This window comes from Neltuma alba, unplaced genomic scaffold (assembly GCF_004799145.2).
Source record: "Neltuma alba isolate B1F8T4 unplaced genomic scaffold, ASM479914v2 tig00012206_pilon, whole genome shotgun sequence".
Classification (NCBI taxonomy): domain Eukaryota; kingdom Viridiplantae; phylum Streptophyta; class Magnoliopsida; order Fabales; family Fabaceae; genus Neltuma; species Neltuma alba.
Window position 1 is genome coordinate 93,356 of NW_021636742.1, and position 7,363 is coordinate 100,718.

At 36.0% G+C, this 7,363-nt stretch overlaps 1 pseudogene; it reads left to right on the forward strand.

The window, feature by feature from the left end:
* Positions 1-2,854: 2,854 nt before the first annotated feature.
* Positions 2,855-6,715, forward strand: LOC114724977 (nucleobase-ascorbate transporter 4-like; annotated as a pseudogene).
* Positions 6,716-7,363: the final 648 nt, after the last annotated feature.

Sequence of the window (7,363 nt, forward strand, 5' to 3'; positions counted from 1 at the left end):
TAAAAGAACGAAAATCCCAATTCTTATTAACTTGATCATATGAACAAGAAATCCCAATTCTTATTAACTTGATTATATGAACAAGCTAATGGGCAGGTCATATAAGCACAAAACCTACAAATAAGTCGATACTCTCTCGGTTCTTAATACAAGATCTAATTATTGAGTTGATTTTGATCATAAGTATGAGATCTATTTGTTATATTTATCAGTTTTTTCTAAATTACTAAATTACCTTATTATTGATACTCCCTCAAGCATAATCAAGTAAAAGAGGGAATGAGGATATTAAGAAAGATGATTATAGTGTTTTAGAAAAAACATGTCATATTTTTTATAATTAACTAACTTACCTAACTTGTTTAATCTAATTAAATTAGTTAAATAGTCTTATATTAAGAATGAATACTCTGCATTTGATAAAATGCATATTATTACAAACCTCGGGATTCTCTTTCACGCGTGACAAGTGCTGCTTGAATAGGAAAAATTCTTCTCTGTTCCTCTCTTCACACAAGTTTTTTACTCTATGACAGAATTTATAAAAAAAAAAAACAGGAAAATATACAAAATATATTACTCTTCCTGTCCTTAATATAGGACCCAATTCTTGAGTTGGTTTTGGTCCTAAATATAAGACCTTTTATCATATTTATCAATTTTCTCTAAATTACCCCTAAGGATACTGTATCAACCATAATCAAATAGAAGAGGGAGATGAGGTATTAAGAAAGGTGATTATGGTGTTTTAAGAAAAATGTTTATTTTTCTTATAATTAACTAACTTATCTAACTTCTTTAATCTAATCAAATTAGTAAAATGGGTCTTATATTGAAGACCGAAAGTACTAATTACAAAAGTGGAACTAACGTGGGCCCCTGCTTCTTCTCTCTTTCCCTCTTCACACGAGTAGTTTTACAGCGTTATGAGTTATGACAGACTTCATACTTCGTTCATTGGTTCATCTCTCAGGTGACGACGTCCTGTGTATTGGGCAGATAGAGAAGAAACTTTTTTTGTCTATAAATACTTAAACCTCTTTCCCTTTTCTGTAGAGCCGTCAAAACGGGCTAAGCCCATCGGGCCAGCCCTTTTAAGGCCAGCCCTTTTAAGTAGGTGGGGCTGGATAAGTGTGGTTTTGGGTTTAGTTATAGGTTGGGCTTAAAAGGCTTAACTTAAAAGGGCCCCTATAGGGCTCAAAAATAAAAGGGCCAACCCTTAGGGTCAAGGGCTAGCCCTTTTAAGCCCTCCTATTTTTTATTATTATTATCAATATATTTATAAAGTTATAGATTAGTTTTTTATGAATAAGTTTAAATTAGAAAAATACTTAGAAGAATCAATACTCAAGCTAGATAATTGAAAAGAATTAGATGTCTTGGACTTGTGGAAGAACAATTAAAATCAATTTTCAATTCTTTCAAGAATGGTAGCTGATATTCTTAACATTTTAATCACCATAATAGCTAGTAGATCTTCATTTACCATCAGTTTACATATCTTAACAAAGTGTAAAACTTTTCTTATTCGAACAGATGTTCAGGCTCTTGTTTGTACTTATAACTACTGCATAGTTTTATTTTAGATAAGGTAAATGAAGACCAAAAACCTTAATATTTTTATCACTGAAGAAGAGCTCACTTGTAGTAAAGAACAATCAAATATTGTTGATCTTGATGATACTGAGGAAGATGAAGATAAAGATAATAATTATGTTGATATTGTTAATCTTTAACTGCTAGGTTTTATCTGTCTGTGTTTTGTGTTTTGTTAGATTTTGATTTTTTTTTATTTTGGACAATAGTTTATTGGCATTTAATTTTTTTCTATACACCACTAATTTATTTTACTTATATTTATAATTTGAATAAAAAATCTTAAAAGTTTTGTTGTTTATTTTTTATTTTAAAATAATTAAAAAGAATTTAAATTTTAAAAAAATAACATAAAAGGGCCAGCCCTTTTAAGCCCTGAGCCCGTATGTTCAAGGGCCGGGCTTTAATAATTAAATAATTTTAAGGTATGTGGGCTTTAAAGGGCCTGCCCTTTTAGGCCCTGGCCCTTCAAGGGCTAGCCCTTTAGGGCCGGACTAGCCCTTATTGACAGCTCTACTTTTCTGGCTCTAACCATGATTTCTGTAATTGAAGAACTTATGCTTCATTCACTGGCTAAGTAGAGAAGATGATGGTGAAGAAGAAAAAATAAATAAAACCCAAATTTTTATTAACTTAGCATTTCATGTCATGTGCTCTAGGTAAATGAGACCTACATGAAACTTGGTTTTATGGAAAGATGCAACTTAATAAACCGAGGGAAAATGGGCCTCTTTTCCTTTCATTTCCTGTGTGTTTCCTTTTTTGATCCTCTTTATTTCCTAACCAATGCCTGAATTATGATACAATATTCATTAAATATAACTTTTAATTATCTCAATAAATTTATTACTATATACTCATCTGGTCCTATTTATAAAGCACTTCTAGTATATTTCACACAGATCAAAGAAAACTTTAAACTTCATTAACTCTCATTTAAAATTTATAACGTTCTAACTTTATCCCTATTTAATATATATTATACCTCATGTAAATAAAATCAGCATAATAATAAATGAGGGGTAAAATTGTACATACATATCAAAAATTTCTCTCAGTATCTTATAAATAGAACCAAAAAATCTCTCCCCTCCCTGCCGCCACCAGAGGGGAGTGTGTGTGTGTATAATGGTTGGTTCTCTATCTTACAACACACTAAAGCAAGAAATTGCGAAGAGGTCAGCTACCATTTTACCAACTGCAACCAAAAGCAAAGGTGAACGTCTTCACTCATCACTGCGCAATCTCTCTCTCTCTCTCACTCAAAGTATCAACTTCATGCGTCCACAGTAGAGTCTCCACGTCGCCGCCTAGCAGTATTTTCACACATCATTTTGACTCTTTCTGAGCATTTTTTCTGACAACACGAGGATATGACTGTCTCCTCATTCTCCGCTTTTTCGCTTCATCATCATAATATATATACACACAGAAAACTCAGTAACATTCCTCATTCACCGACAGAATCATGGCACAAGCAGCAAAAGCAGGAGCCGCGAAGACAGATGGATTCCAACCACACCCAGTCAAGGAGCAACTTCCCGGCGTCCACTACTGCGTCAGCAGCTCTCCCTCTTGGCGTACGTTCTCATTTTCTCCGCCGTCTTTCTTGTTCTTCTTTTTCTTTCTCCACTTTGATCAATGCCAATTTTCGTTTGCTGGAGATGAATTTGCGTTTTTCTTTGGCCTGAAGGGTGTCGTGATTTTCAGTTTCGGGAACAAACGTTTCACGTTTTTGTGGCTGCTTTTACGTTTACTGTGTGTTGTTGAGCATTCCAAGTGTTTTTTTTTTTTTAAACTTCCGTTTTAATGCCGTTTGGTTTTCCAGGAAAAAAGTGATGGAAAGAAAGGGAAATGGGAAGCTATGAGTCTTTTAATTGCATCGATTAAAATCAACCCGGCAGCATTCGCTTTCCATCTTTTCAGATTTTATCGTTTTGTAAAGAATATGTTTCCGAAGATTTTAATCTCTGTTGTTTTCATGCACTGGTTCAAGTAACCAAAGAGAAATGATCATTCCATTCTTTTTTTTTTTTTTTTTTTGGCCCGTCAACTCTCCGGTTGCCATATTCTGTTTCACACTACAACAATTTAGTAGGACTTCTTCTACTGCTGATTTTTTTGTCTTTTTTTTTTCCGGCTGCAGCCGAAGGAATACTTCTTGGTTTTCAGCACTACCTGGTGATGCTTGGATCAATCATTCTTGTTTCCTCCATACTTACTCCTTTGATGGGCGGAGGCAATGTAAAAACATAACAATGGAGTTTTTTTTATTTTATTTTAAGTTTCAAGATTAATTATTTCTCAGTCTCTGGCTTCTAACTAAAGTTCAAATCATAGGTGGAGAAGGCTGAAATGATACAGACTCTGCTTTTCGTTTCCGCTATAAACACACTGTTGCAGACTTGGTTTGGAACTCGGCTTCCAGTGGTTGTGGGAGCTTCATATGCTTTCCTCATTCCTGCTATCTCCACTGCTTTCTCTAGAAATCTGAGCATCTATGTAGATCCCCATCGGGTAAAATTTAGCCCCCTTTGTGTATGAACTTAATTCAGAAATGCTGGTTGCTTTTTTTGTGGCTGAAGAGAAAGGAAGAAGCAGAAGAGTTGTTCTTGGGAATGGCTGGCTTTGATTGCGGACAAAAATGTTGCTGGATTTCACTCACTTTTTTTTTTTTTTAAATTTTGATTGAATTTCAGAGATTTAGACAATCCATGAGAGTCATACAAGGCTCACTTATTGTTGCATCTCTCTTGCAAATCATTATTGGGTTTTTCGGATTCTGGAGAATCTTTGCCAGGTAACTATAGAATACAGAGGATTCAACTTCGCTCTATCCGATGTCTTTTGATAAGCATGCATGACAAGGATAATCATGCATTTGCTTTGTTGAAGAACCTGGTAATTTGAAGCTATGATTGTGCAGGTATCTTAGCCCCCTCAGTGCGGTTCCCCTTGTTACTCTCACTGGCCTAGGACTCTTTGCATTTGGTTTTCCCATTGTATACTCTCACTCTCTCTCTCTCTCTATTTGTTCCAAACTTTCTTCATATTAATGTAAGATCAATGGTTAACAAACATAACCTTTGTGTTTGACTTGATTCATGTAGTTGGTAAACTGTGTTGAAATCGGACTCCCTGCATTGGTAATCCTGATTATCTTGTCCCAGGTGTGTTACTTTCTCAATCGTTCTTTGTTTCATTTCAATTAAACCTTTTTGAAATATTTGTCTGTCTACAAGCAACATGATAAGGCAATTAGGGGCAACAGGTTGGTACGTCTTATAGATCAAAATATGTCCACATTTTATCCTACATCTTAACTGATCTCTCGTTTGACTTCCATTATAAACCATATCCTCCTTGCAGTACATACCTCAAACGGTGAATTCAAGAGGAGCTGATCGATTTGCAATCATAGTCACAATAATAATTACATGGGCATTGGCTGAAATCTTGACTGTAGCTGGTGCATATGACAGAAGATCACCAAAACTCAATTAAGTTGCCGTACTGATAGATCTGGGCTCATCACTGCTGCCCCTTGGTCAGTCCTGAAGCACCTTAAATGTCTTCTCAAAGCTTATATTGTCCTCTTCACATGCTATTCTTTTGACAATGATTACATTTGGAGTATAATTATGGAGACTCTGTAGTCTGCTAATGGTGACTTCATACATGAGGATAGTCATCTAAATCCTTGTTTTACAGTTAGATTTTGCTCCCACTCATGCAGGTTAAGGGTTCCATATCCATTTCAATGGGGAGTCCTTCTTTCGATGCTGGTGATGTTTTTGTAACGCTTGCTGCTTCTGTTGTTGCAATTATAGAGGTCTGCTTTACTTTTTTTAACTTGGATGCAAAAGTTGGCTATTGGTTTTCTACTTTTGTTGAGAATGTTTTCAAATACTAATTCTATCACCTGTATGCACGTAATCAAAGTCCTTTCGAAAGTACTTTCATTTTTCTTTCTGGTTGAATTAGCTCTGAATATGATTCATCCTTTTTATTTCCTGGCTTCAGTCCACTGGGACTTTCTTAGCAGCAGCAAGATATGGGAGTGCAACACATATTCACACCTCTGTCCTTAGCCGTGGCGTTGGCTGGCTGGTAGTATAAAATTGCTGGACTTTACTCCCACAGATCAAGGTCTTGTAAGTTGTATGTATTTCATTTATTCAATTTTCAATGATTTCAGGGCATAGGGACTCTTGTGGCTGGCTTTTTTGGCACAGGAGTTGGCCCCACTGCATCAGTGTACATATTTTCATCAACTCTATAAATCTTGGTTCAGGATTTGAACTTCATCTTAGACATTGCAGACAATCTAATTGCCTTTTCTTTTATTCCCAAGTGAAAATGCAGGTCTTTTGGGCTTAACACAGATTGGAAGCCGGCGAGTTATTCAAATAGCAGCAGTGTTTATGCTTTTCTTCGCTATATTAGGTCTAGTATTCCGCTATCCGAATATGAAAAATCTTCAAATGTGTTTATTACTTCGTTCATAGACAGTCAAGTTTGAAATTTTGACATTTTGCTCCTCTATTGTTTCAGGGAAATTTGGGGCTTTTCTTGCTTCAATACCATTGCCCATTGTAGCAGCATTGTATTGTGTTCTCTTGGTTATGTGGGTAAGTCTGAGCTATCACGTTTGTTCGCTTTCATATGGGCTTATGCCAACTTTGCTTTGTAACTAGCTGGCCATGCCATGTTGGAGCTGAACTTGATTTGAATCTCTGATCCTGCAGTTCAACAACATAGTGCAAGTGATTTTCTCATCGCCACCAACTGTGGCAATCATAGTTGCTTACTTTTTGGACTCCACTCTGGCTCGTGGGCACGCCTCGACTGGCCGGGACAGCGGCAGGCACTGGTGGGAAAAGTTCAGGAACTTCAACCAAGATAACAGGACTGAAGAGTTCTACGCACTGCCCTTGAAACTTAACAGGTTCTTCCCTTCCTTCTAAGATCCCTTGCCATAACATGAAGAACCAGATTCCAGATGAAGCAAAAAGTTAGATTTCCCTTTGAATATGTACTTTTCTTGTCTCACAAGTTCCCAGTATGGTAGTAAAGAGCAGAAACATGTATCGGAATACTTAAGCAAGACACATGCTCATTAATTACATCAATACTTAAAACTACCAGACTCAATTAAAATAAGCTATTTTGCGAGTTTACAGTATAAAATTTCTCTTACATATTTATCTCTATCCCGTATAGCTCAAAATTAGTTAAAATAAGCTAATTCAAACAAAATTACGGACAAAGTCATGTCTTCACGAGTTTGAACTTTCTCACGCAACATGGCTTGGTTTATGAGGATTTAATTTGAATTGAGCTTGCAGGCTGCAACACTACAAATAGGCTCATCCCAAAATAGGCATAAATAAGAGAATTTCAAACTAACCTCATGTTGCATGAAGTGAGAAATGAGGCAAAAGTAAGAGAGGAGTAATAATGCAATGATAGGGTGAGTTTTTGAGCATACCTACGATATGAAGGTGGCCCCTTGTTCTGCACTTGTCGGCCGGAATTCACGCTCTCTTGCATTTCCTTCTTTCTCCCAGTGTCTTAGCTGAGCCTATAACATATTTTACCCCAAGTTATTACAAAACTATGATTTGAAGGGGAAAATACGAGAAGAAATAAATGATTTTGTAGTTGTTAGAATAAGCCATCTAGGATTTTCTAATTCATTTTGGCAAGGTAGGATCTTACGATTTGAAGACAAGCTTTTCATATCCTTCTTGTTTCTCTCATAAAT